This window comes from Silene latifolia, chromosome Y, assembly GCF_048544455.1.
Source record: "Silene latifolia isolate original U9 population chromosome Y, ASM4854445v1, whole genome shotgun sequence".
NCBI classification, from domain to species: Eukaryota; Viridiplantae; Streptophyta; class Magnoliopsida; order Caryophyllales; family Caryophyllaceae; genus Silene; species Silene latifolia.
The window spans coordinates 344,133,188-344,145,604 of NC_133538.1; the positions used below are offsets into that span (position 1 = coordinate 344,133,188).

The following is a 12,417-nucleotide window of genomic DNA, read 5'->3' on the forward strand; positions in this document are numbered from 1 at the left end:
TATTCACGATTTACGCAGCCAAAATGACTTACATTTCGACCCCCATTAAAACAAGGTTTAAGATAGAATTTAAAACGATAAATTCGAGCATTCAAGTGAGTAAAGCATAAAGACACAAACTTTATCAAACAAGGGCATGAAAAACGACACATAAGACGGAATTTTGACATTTTTGTCGAGTAACCTATCACCGCTACCTTGTAACTTCTTTAATCTCTAAGTAATTGTCTAAAATTATGAGCCTTCCTCCGGGTCTTCAATCTCATCAACTAGCACACGAAAGGACTCGGTTTTCAGGTAAACCGTGACATTTACAAAACGGGTCAAAAACGAAAATCTCACAAGACCGCAACTTTCTTACCTAGAATGGAGGAGGAAGGAAAGAGGAAGATAATGGTACAAAAATTATAGAATTTGGTCGAGAATTGGAGACGGGATCTGAGGTTGAAGCTAGGCAAAAATGGTGTTTAACGGCATAGACACTGCATTGTTTCTGGTTCTTTACTGGGATTTTTTCGAAAAAGAATAGGGTAAAGGGAATGTAGGGATTGGCTGGTCCTATTCGTGAGTGTGAGAGTATGAGTGAACAATTACCCCTCTAAGTTTGATCAATCTTCCCCTTTGCTTTTTGCACCAAAAATAAGGAAAACAATAAAAAAATGGATAAAGTAATGTGAGTTGTGGAGAGAGAAAATAATAAAAAATGAATAATGAATAAAAAATGAATAAAGTAGGATAAAGTAGGGGGAATTGTTGACTTTTTAGGAGAGAGAATGAATAAAAGATAACCAAAAAAGGAAAGGGGAAGATAAGAAAATAAGCTCAAAAGAGAAATATGGAAGATTGATCAAACTTGGAGGGAGTATTAGATTAGTTAGGAGCAAAAAGTAAGTGGTGTATTGTCGGTACGGGATAGGTCGAGAATAAATTAGCCTCACATGTGAAAATGTGACGGTCTTTTGTTAGACGGTAATATGTCTCAAGTCTATATTAACTTAAGACGGAAAACTATTATTATTATTGTCACTATTAATACTATCCTACTAAAATACGTATTTTTATATAAATTAAGCTTTAAAATATTACTTTTATAAAAATCACGTTTAAAATAAAATTAAATAATTTAAAAATATAAAATAAACTAATAGGATGGTTAAATAAATTATAAATGTCAAAATGAGAAATTCGCGGGTATTACAATCACCCCACCTTTTGAAAAGTTTCGTCCTCGAAACTTGGAAGTAGAAAATGAATGGTTATAAAGATAAAGCTGGACCCTTTAAAATCGGCAACCCAAACATTAAAAGGTTACTTATTGTAAGAATTCAAAATTCCTTCAAAATTTTCAAGTAGAATTTTCCAACAGTACTAATTTCTCGTCAAAGGAACGGAAGTGTTCTCGTTGGGCATTCAAGAACATCACACTCCAAATCAATGACAAGGTCAAACATCAAATCATTTGCAGAAATCCAAAATCAAAATACTTCCAAAAACAATTATGGAGAGTTTTCAAAAGTATAAGTCTCCTTCATGGAAGGAAATTGCTCTTGTCGTGCACACAAGAGCGCTAACTTTCCAAGTCAAAGACAAGTTCAAAACAAAATCATTCGCCAATAAGCGTAGAACAAGTTATTAGACGCCTTGAATAACGAGTCCCAACATTCCATCAACGTTAAAACCAATTGAAAATGATAATCCACTTAAGTTTTCTTTTGCAAAAGCCAAAATAAAAATAAAAGTTTCATTTTTATACTCATAAAGGAGTCAAGTTCTGGAAATTATAACATTAGACTTTGACAAAGAAATCGTAAATGGATCAAAGTTAGTTAGAAATTGAGCAAAATTAAAAGTAACTCGGGTTTAGCAATTAAAAATCATGATAAAGAAGTCTATACTCAAAGAAAAAATAGGGAACTAAATCAAATTTTCATTTTTAAACCATTAAGATAGGTAAAATTTTGTAAAAGTAACATAAATTTTTAACAACAAATCAAAAATGGTAGTTTAAATTGTTTAGAAATTGGACAAAAGAAAAGTAACTTAGACATCATAAATACAAAGTACGCTAAAAGAGTTCAAACTTAACCAACAAAAGAACTATGATGAACTTCCTAGCTTAGGGGTAAGAGTCGAAGTAAGGCCAACAAGGATGTCAAGGATAGAGTTTCATAGAGTACGAGTATCAACTTAAAGGAGGAGCACGACGAAGCGAGGAAGAGAGGTATGAACGGTAACGCTTATGGTCAAAGAAAAAAGGGAGATTAGACAACAAGGAAATGCCAAATACTCAAATCTCAAATAACATCATCCTAAGCGGTTCTGAAAACTTCCTAACAACAAAACTCATAACCACATAAGTCCCAATAATTTCCTCAAAACACTTACGTTACTTCATCCTAAGCTATTCCATGAAACAAGGTACTTCAGTATAAGTGTGATTTCACCACTCCAAATCCTCAAACATCTACAAACAATCTCCACGAGATCAAGGTCAAAGCTTCTAATAAAGCAATACTCATATCTGGCTAGTGTCAACTATGAGTTTCTCAAAATAGTAAAACCCTCAATAAAAAATCCAAATTAAAAAGTTCTATTGCACATTCTATCATCCTCAAGAGATCTTGTTATACTCTTGAAACCTAAGGCATAGATGGTGACATTCTCCAAATTACGAGACAACCACCAAAAACATCTAACTCATCTCAGCTCAACACCTACCAATACCAATTTATAATTACATCTCAAGAATTCTGGCTACTAATCCTCATTACCTCAAAGTGAATACCCAAATGAGATTCCAAAACTAGCAACAACTCTCGCCATGGTTGTTATGTAATCAACACAACACTTACAAAAGTATACCGACTATGCTATCCTCGAGCTCAACCCAAACTTCCAAGTATAAACAACCAGGCCAAGTCCCATAACCTTAGTATCATAGGCAACTCACACTTAACACACAGAATCCACCAATCAATTATACTCAGTTTATCAAGGAACTGGGTATAAGAATCACTAAGTATGCCTCATCACAGTACCTGAGTCTTTCTAACATCACAACCTCTCAAAACTAGGGTTATAGGTCAACCACAAACAACTCCACAAAGCCAAATTATCCAACAAATATTAACATCCCACAAAAGAAAAGAACTATCAAAAAGGCGTTAAAGGAGGCTTAGTAAGTAACAAAGGACAAGTTGGGAGGGTATAAGAGCAGTTTCCAAGGTAAAAGAAAAGAGAGTTTAGAAGAAGAAATAAGCATCAAGAAGTAAAAGAACACGACAAGGTACACAAGAACGAGGAATATCTTCGAGGAAGCCGAAGCATTCTTCAAAGGTTGAACAAATCTTCAATTCACGGCAATAGGCACCAAGTCTTGATCATCACGTAGGTAAGCTCACAGTTATTGATCCAAGGTTACGAAAATAACTGACAATCAACAAACATGTCAGAATCTACCACGAAGCATACAAAAAGAATCTACCATGTTAGAATTCCCGGCAATAGGCACCAAGTCTTGATCATCACGTAGGTAAGCTCACATTTATTGATCCAAGGGTACGAAGATAACTGACAATCAACAAACATGTCAGAATCTACCACGAAGCATACACAAAGAGACTACTAACTTAGGTCCTTATTTCTACCCATCTCTCAGTCATTATTCAAGGTCAAGTCCAAATTTAAATTTGGGGTACACGTGTGTGCGTCGGGAGCAATATAGGCTCTGATACCAACTGTGAGCCCCCGCAATATCACTAAGAGAATACGATAAGAAAATGCAGAATTTTAGGAAAGTTTTAAAACTTTTAAAGTTTAAAGCGCGGGTTCATTAAAACCTAAAACATAAATAAAGAATGCGGAAATAAAGTTAAGCTTATATAAATGTTCTAGTCAAAGGTGAGGGAAAATATATCCCTCGAATGACAAAACGATAAGAGGTGAGTCTAAGCAATCCTAATAAACCAAAAACTAATCCGAGGTGCTCGCTAGCTCACACGTCTTACCCAACAAATGCATCTTCACAAACCTGTCATTCATGTAAACATGAAAGCCACAGTTAGTGGGGAGTAACTTAAACTTCTCCTAGCCACAAATTGTAAAAATGAACATAACAAAGATCTCAATTAAATAAATCATGTAAGATACTTACAAAAGACATGAACATCAAGTTTATATTTAAACATGGCAATTAAACGACAGGGAACAAGATAGATCAATATTAGCATAACAAAGACTCAACTATTCATGTGAGATAATTAAATAAAATGAAAGACAAGGATACGGTCATTTAAACAAAAGCACGCATTTCAAGAGAACATGACATGGATATAAGATTAGAATTCGAATCATATGTAGTCGATAAGTAAGGGATTAATCAATACAAATTACGAGAATAGAAATCATAGCCATTACTTTAAAAACCACATAGCAAACATTGCACGGGACGTGGCTACTAATGTCACATTCATACTTATGGCTTGCATCTCACCATAAGAACGGATGGGAACATCAATCCTGACGATCATATTGCAACTAGCGAGCTTAAAGCTCATCCCTAGTATCCGATAGGACCAAGACAACAACACAAGCCATAACTCTTGCCTTAAATGACATATACCAATATCTATAACCAAGCAAGACCTTTACTACTCATTATATATAATTCCCCTGGTAGGACGACAATGGTACTCCCAAGACTCAGTCCTAGTTTAAATCTGGCCAGACTCTCGGGATAGTACAGTTCCCGATTCGACATGCGGCAGAACGGTCCGCATCCAAGACTCGAAGACAGATCAGATATCAAGAACCCACAACCGGCAGGACAGTCTGAAAGGGGCAGAAGATATGAGCTAAACCCACAATCGACAGGACAGTCCGAAAGAGGCGTAAAGATAAGTCAAGCAAAAAGGTATAACATAAAGGCATTATCATAAGAGTATGACCCTTCCAAAGTAATAAATTATAATAAGTCTTTCATACTTGTATCATATTAATAAACCTTTCATTTCATAGTTTAACATGCCAGTTAAATAAAATATAACAAGCGATAATGAATAATTTACGTTATGTGAAATTTACGGAAAAAAATGGAAACAATCACAAGTGACTTATTCATGAGCCCACTACAAAACATAAGATTGGTCCAGCAATTAAATCATATGACATGTCCAACAAGTGAGACATGATAACCTAACAAATAAACCAAATGAGCCCAACAATTAAAGTCAAATGAGCCTAAGAAATAAAACCAATTGAGCCCAATACTTAAATCCAAATGAGCCCAACAAACAAAACCAAATGAGCCCAATACTTAAAGCCAAATGAACCCAATTATTGGGTTCTCAAAAACCTGTGTCAAGCACCCATTCCGTGACTAAAAATTAAGACGGAAAAATAATTAAATAACGGGATTCCACAGTTATAAATCATGTGAGAAAAATATATAAATGCGCGATATTTAACGAATTACGTTATGTAAAACACGAGGCGGGAATTAAATAATTCATATAAACCACACTTTGCGCCAAACGCAATTATTAATGGAAGGTATTGTTACTCGGCGGTATGAAGAAAGCAAACACTTCATGAGCGATAAAATTTATTCTAACAAATTTAGTCAATTTGCTATCATAAAAATTTCCGTTCTCTAAGTGTAAGACCGCAACACGCACCATGGTAACAACCACAAATTCAATTCCTTCCTTGAGTGTATAAACATAAATATCCAGTCAGGTTTATATCTTCTAGTTCCAAAGGCCAAACGCAAGGATCATAGGTACAAAACTTGGTAGTTTGTGGTGAGTACTACGATGGCTTTTTAGGCATGAAACAAGACGGAAATTAACCATGCGAATAACCCATATCATACTTGGATATACACTTGAGATAGAAGTAATCAAATTGGCTCAAACCTAAGTTAGAAACCCGTCTAAAAACAGCCCCAAACATAACTCGACACAACCCCTTATTCGACCAAAACCACAGTTTGAACCCATCTTAAGACGAGTTTTTAAACATACAAAAGATGAAATCTTTCCCACATAAATGATCCAATTCATACATGGATATGTACTTGAGACAGAAATACAAAAGTTGGCTCGAATCACCAACCCGACATAGACCAAAAATGAGCACCAAAACTGTCTCGCAGCCTATTGTACGAACACAATTACCCCTTCCTTGGCACACGCCCAAAGCCAAACTTATTACGACAAACAATAAAAACTATGTGGATAATCATCCCATAGAGCACATTGACAATGCAGGACACTAGGATTGAAAACATAGGTAAGGATGTTTATCCAACTAGAAGTAGAGAAAAGCCGTAGAAATATAGTGTGGTGAAGTCCCCTTCATTCACAATTTACGCAGCCAAAATGAGTTACATTTCGACCCCCATTAAAACAAGGTTTAATATAGAATTTAAGACGATAAATTCGAACATACAAGTGAGTAAAGCTTAAAGACTCAAACTTTATCAAACAAGGGCATGAAAAACGACACATAAGACGGAATTTCAACATTTTTGTCGAGTAACCTATCACTGTTACCTTATAACTTCTTCAATCTCTGACTGAATCCTCTAAAAGTACGAGCCTCCCTCTGGGTCTTCAAGCTCATCAGCTAGCACACGAAAGGACTCGGTTTTCAGCTAAACCGTGACATTTACAAGAGGGGTCAAAAACGAAAATCTCACAAGACGGCAACGTTCTTACCTAGAATGGAGGAGGAAGTAAAGAGGAAGAGAATGGTACAGAAATTATAGAATTTGGTCGAGAATTGGAGACGGGATCTAAGGTTGATGCTCGGCAAAAATGGTGTTTCATGGCATAGTTGTACACTGCATTGATTCTGTTGCTTTGCTGGGATTTTTTTCAAAAAAGAAAAGGGTAAAGGGGATGTGGGGATTGGCTGGTCCTATTTGTGAGTGTGAGAGTATGAGTGAACAATTATTAGATTAGTTAGGTAAAAAAGTAAGTGGTGTATTGTTGGTACGAGATAGGTCGAGAATAAATTAGCCTCACATGTGAAAATGTGACGGTCTTTTGTTAGACGGTAATATGTCTCAAGTCTATATTAACTTAAGACAGAGAACTATTATTATTATTGTCACTATTAATACTATCCAACTTAAATACGTATTTTTATATAAATTAAACTTTAAAATACTACTTTTATAAAAATCACGTTTAAAATAAAATTAATAAAATTAAATAATTTAAAAATATAAAATAAAGTATTAGGATGGTTAAATAAATTATAAATGAGAAATGAGAAATTCGCGGGTGTTACACAGTATCTGTTGAATCCCCAACAAACACCCGATGATTATTGGACTACAACATACTTAGGAATCGCTACGTTTGATCTACAATTTATATAAACTTCGCGTCGGAAAAGTCAAAAACGATTTCGAAAACATTTTCAAAACATTTCAAAAGTGCCTGGAGTATTTTATGCACGACAGTGAGGTTTAAATGACACTAACTAGAGTCAAAACTGGCACCGGACCAAAAACCGACTCAAAATTCAAATCCCGACTCCAACAACGAGTCAAATCGAGTCAAACACAAAAAACAAACATCACAAACCTTCCATGCTAAGTATACACGGTATACTTGATGGTCAACTACAACAATCATGTCCTACAAAACCTAGGATATATCAAACCACAAATCCAAATGCGTGATAGTGACAAGACAACTTGAAAACCCACGGACAAGCTCGCGCCTCTTCAAGCGGCCCATGTGGCCACGTCACTCAAAACGCACACAACCACACAATCCTCTATAAATACCTCTCAAATTCCACCATTTGAAGGCACGCGAGCGTCCGCCCCCTCTTTTCTCCCTTAAAATTCTAGACCTCGACTTTCCGAGTCAACAAACGACACGTGTTTTCGACCTACCGATTGAAAATATGAGCCATACACATTGTTTGGTACCGTCATCGAGCAATAAATCACTTGACTTACCACTTCGACCAACTACACTATCACTAAAGCAAAGCAACACTCCATACTTTACAAAAACGATTTTAAATCGAGTTTTTCGACTCACGAGTTTTTACACTTTGTCGATTTCTCGTCAAGCAACCTAGCATGTAAGTATGAGGGTGCAACTAATCCTCTCCTTTCATGTTCTTTTTATCTGTTTTTATGACTTTAACATGCTAATACATGCATAACAAGATCAAAAATACGGATTGATCGGGCCAAAGCCGAGTTTTGACCTAAAGCAGAAGCCCCTAGTCACAACTAGGTCGCTCGCGCGAGTTCGTCTTTCCTCTATTTTCATTTCTTATTTGCAATCGGTTTTTACCACTTCAAATATTTCAAATCAGTTTTATGATGAGCATTTTTAACCTTAATTTACATTCACCCTTGGTTCCTCATACCATGACGATTTAATCCGTGACTCGGTGATAATATTTGGTTAATTACATTTTAAAGGGTATTTTAAAGCCTTTTTATTCATTTTGTTACATTTGCAAACCATATTATTCATACATGGATAATCATCCTTGGTTCTACATACCATGTCGGTTTAGCCCGAGTACGATGATAAACTTTGGCTAATTACAAAGCAATGAACTTAACATAATTTGTTCATAACAAGCATTTTTATACCCTTTTTATAAGTCAATGAAAATTATCCCGAGTCCCGTTCTTCATATTAGCACAAAAGCGGTCTTAACGACCTTTTCAACAAAAGTGGGTTTTAAGACCCTTTTACAAACAATTTCACAAATACTTTCAACAACCAGGAGACACCCCTTTGGGTCGTCATCTGGCACACGCCTAAGCAGACTCTTTCATTTCCAGTTTTCAAATCTGGACAGGATTTCTTGCATCGCCTGACGGCTCGCGCCTCAATGGCTGCCTGGTACTACCCCTGGTTTCTTTCCACCACTCGTTTAGGACGATCCCGACTTCGGTTAACTAGAATACAGGACGGATCGGATTGATGAGTTCGCATTTTACACTTTGCATTTCAAAACACTTTTTCTAACACAAATGGATCATGTTAAGCACCATAAACCTATCTTGGTAAATGGATGTTTAATTTTTGTCTGGCATCCAAATCAACATTAAATCCAACACAACATCAATTACTTGATATTTGGATAAATAATCGACATAGCAAATCTCACATGTTAGGTCTAACGTTGTGGACGTGCATTCATGCATTTAACCCGTTTTATCAACTTTTGCACTTAGCCAACTAAGATCAATCAGTAGAGGCCGCTACCGCAGGCGGGATTGGGTGTTTGATTAAAGGACTTCCTAATACGCACCCTCACCTCTTACTCAGAAATTTTGGATAGTGAACGATCTTATCCAGGGTGAACGGGAGTCATTCTAGCGATAGGATGCTAAAGAGAGATGATTGCTTATCTTTAGTACCTATGTCAAGCACCGCTTTTTACCTTGATTGACCTAGGTATAAAGTATATACGGACAGTTTCCAGGCATCCCATATATGCTTGGTGGAGACTCTGAACATCTCTGCATCATTTCGAGACCTTTACCGAGATGAAACCGACCAATCTGAAGCGATCCGGTCGAAAGCATTTCTTACGTCGCCGAGCGTGGCTTTTCGACCGCTGCACGTCCACGGATTGTCTTGGCGCACAGGTGGCCCATGTCCACAAAGTGGTTGTGTGGGAATCCGACCCTATGAGTGGTAGTATAAATGTTGTTTTAAAGTTGCCTCTCAATCGCCAGTTAAAGTGTCTATGGTATACATCGTGATCTTGTAGTAGTGTCCATTTGAGGGGTGATGTTGTTATTACACCATTTGAATAATGGGTGGTTAGGGCCGTGTCCGTGAGATAATGTAAGTGTTGTGGATAGCGATGTGACTATATGGTCATACCGTCGCCGGGTATGGGAAGGAGATAGAACGGTTATGAAAAGAACTATGAAATAGTATGTTTGTGTTGGCAGTATGCCTCAGATATTTTATCTTAATTGAGGATGTAATAGTCACCATCGGAGTCTATTAGCATTTATGTGATGAAATAGGGAAGTTTGGAACCGAGTTGAGAATGAAAACAATCTGCCCATGTGGCACTCGACCGAGTTCACCTTGCACAAGACCTCGACCGAGTGCACCTTGCACTCGACCGAGTGGTTGTTTACTCGGCCGAGTGGCCTCCTACACTCAACCGAGTGACCTGCTTTGTCCCTTACTTTGTTGATATTCGACCAAATATTGAGCGCGTACCCTTATTTCATGGTTTATATTAGTTGACTTTTGTTTGGATAAGCATGTTGACCTTACACGGGTGATATTTTGTGAATTGTTTGCGTTTGATTATATGGTGTGGCATGTTGCAAGTAAATGGAAATCGTTGATTCGACATGAGTAGATTAATAATATAAATGATATGATAATCTTGTTTGATGTGTGTTAATCGACGCGACTTTATTTCGTTGTCTAAAAGTAAGATGAAAAATGCAAATTATGTGTCGCATAGTTGTCATTTGTATGGTTGTGTATTGTGGCCTTCCGTATGAGCGGAAGTGTTGATGATGAATGGGAACGGATATGGAAACACAAGTGTGATCATGTGGTGGATTTGACGCGGTATATGCATCACATTACGAGTAAGTTTGCATTAATTGATTGTTTCCTTGAGTCCGCATATTCATGATTGATCTGCTTACATGTGGAGGTGTAGAATTTGACGTGATGTAGATACATAATAATAATAATCGAGTTATATCCCGCGATAGATAGGTATACATATAACCAACATGAGTTGCGAGTAATTTATGGGATTATTGATTGGAACCGTGGGTTTGACCTGGCGCTTGACCTTTAGGAGGCTTGTAGGATTATATCAATGGAATTATAAATACATGAGGTTTGATTACGGATTTGCTAGGAGTAAGTGTGCGTGTTGAACCTGGAACATAGTCATTTGTGGAATGTAGTAATGAACTATGAGTGCACATTATGTGGTTTACAAGTTGAACTTCAGGACAAAGTTCTCTTTTAGGGGGCAGTGAATGTAACAATTGAGAATTTAAAGCGGGAAAACGAGCGTAATATGCACATGAGTAGCGTATAAGTAAAGAGAGGATATAAGATAACGGAAAACATGTGAGCTTTTGTGCGCCTGGTGAGAGAGGTGAGCATCATATGGGCATAATGAAAGTGACGATAGCAGTAAGAACCTCGAGAAAGTACTTCAGAATCGGTGATAAGACTTGAGGAAAGAAGAGAGTGGGGCGAACTTCGGGGACGAAGTTCATTTTAAGGGGGAAAGACTTTAATACCCCGTATTTATTACCTTGGTCAAAGGATAGTTAACAGTAAATGGGTAAATATATTTTATATTATAATAATAATAATAATAATAATAATAATAATAATAATAATAATAATAATAATAATAATAATAATAATAATAATAATAATAATAATAATAATAATAATAATAATAATAATAATAATAATAATAATAATAATAATAATAATAATAATAATAATAATAATAATAATAATAATAATAATAATAATAATAATAATAATAATAATAATAATAAAAGGGTGTGGGAGCCCAGATTGTCTCTCGGCTCCCCACCAATTTCATGTAAACCTTTTATTTTTATTTTAATGAAAGCTGTGCGCATCTTATAATAATAATAAATAATAATAATAATAATATATATATATATATATATATATATATATATATATATATATATATATATATATATATATATATATATATATATATATATATATACGTATACTACTAACTATATATATATATATATACGTATACTACTAACTACCCTTATATAATCTACCCTACCCCTTATCCACCCACCTTATCCACACAAAATCTCAAACACAATCCTCACCCAAGACTTTTTAGAGACAAAAAGAGAGGAAAAAGGAGAGATAGGAAGAATGTAGATTTTGTCTCTCCGCCTCGAGATCGTAAGGTAAAACTGTCTTGAACTAGCATTTATATTAATTTTATTACACCGTTGACCCGCCTTGACCCCGACTCACCTCTGACCGTCTTTAACCCGCCATTTGACCACCGATGACCACGCATAATCAGGTTTGACCATGTATTTTATTTGGGTATTTGTTGTTGTTGTTGTTGTGTGACCGTCTTAAGACGAATTTTTACCCCTTCTTCCCTGACTGACCTTGGGTAGTTTTAGGGTGGTACCGGAAAACAATGGTTGAAAGGCCTTGATAAGGCTACTCTAGGAATTGACTCTTGGAAGAAATTGGCTCTAGCTTTCTACAAAAAGTTCTACCCACCGGAAAAGACTAACATGCTAAGAGCTCAAATTACGGGATTTTAGCAAAGAGATGAAGAATCTTTGTATGAAGCTTGGGAGCGATTCAAAGGAATTTGTCGCTCATGTCCTCATCATGGACT

General features: G+C 36.1%; 1 long non-coding RNA gene and 1 other non-coding gene across 2 annotated transcripts; both read right to left on the minus strand.

The window, feature by feature from the left end:
• Positions 1 to 3,830: 3,830 nt before the first annotated feature.
• On the minus strand, positions 3,831 to 6,907 carry LOC141633578 (uncharacterized). The gene is made up of 3 exons (XR_012538376.1): positions 6,720 to 6,907; positions 6,555 to 6,627; positions 3,831 to 4,030 (listed from the first exon to the last, which is right to left on the minus strand). It is a non-coding gene; the product is annotated as an uncharacterized LOC141633578 (long non-coding RNA).
• A 5,403-nt stretch (positions 6,908 to 12,310) lies between these two features.
• LOC141637022 (small nucleolar RNA R71) lies at positions 12,311 to 12,417 on the minus strand. Its single transcript, XR_012541586.1, has one exon. It is a non-coding gene; the product is annotated as a small nucleolar RNA R71 (small nucleolar RNA).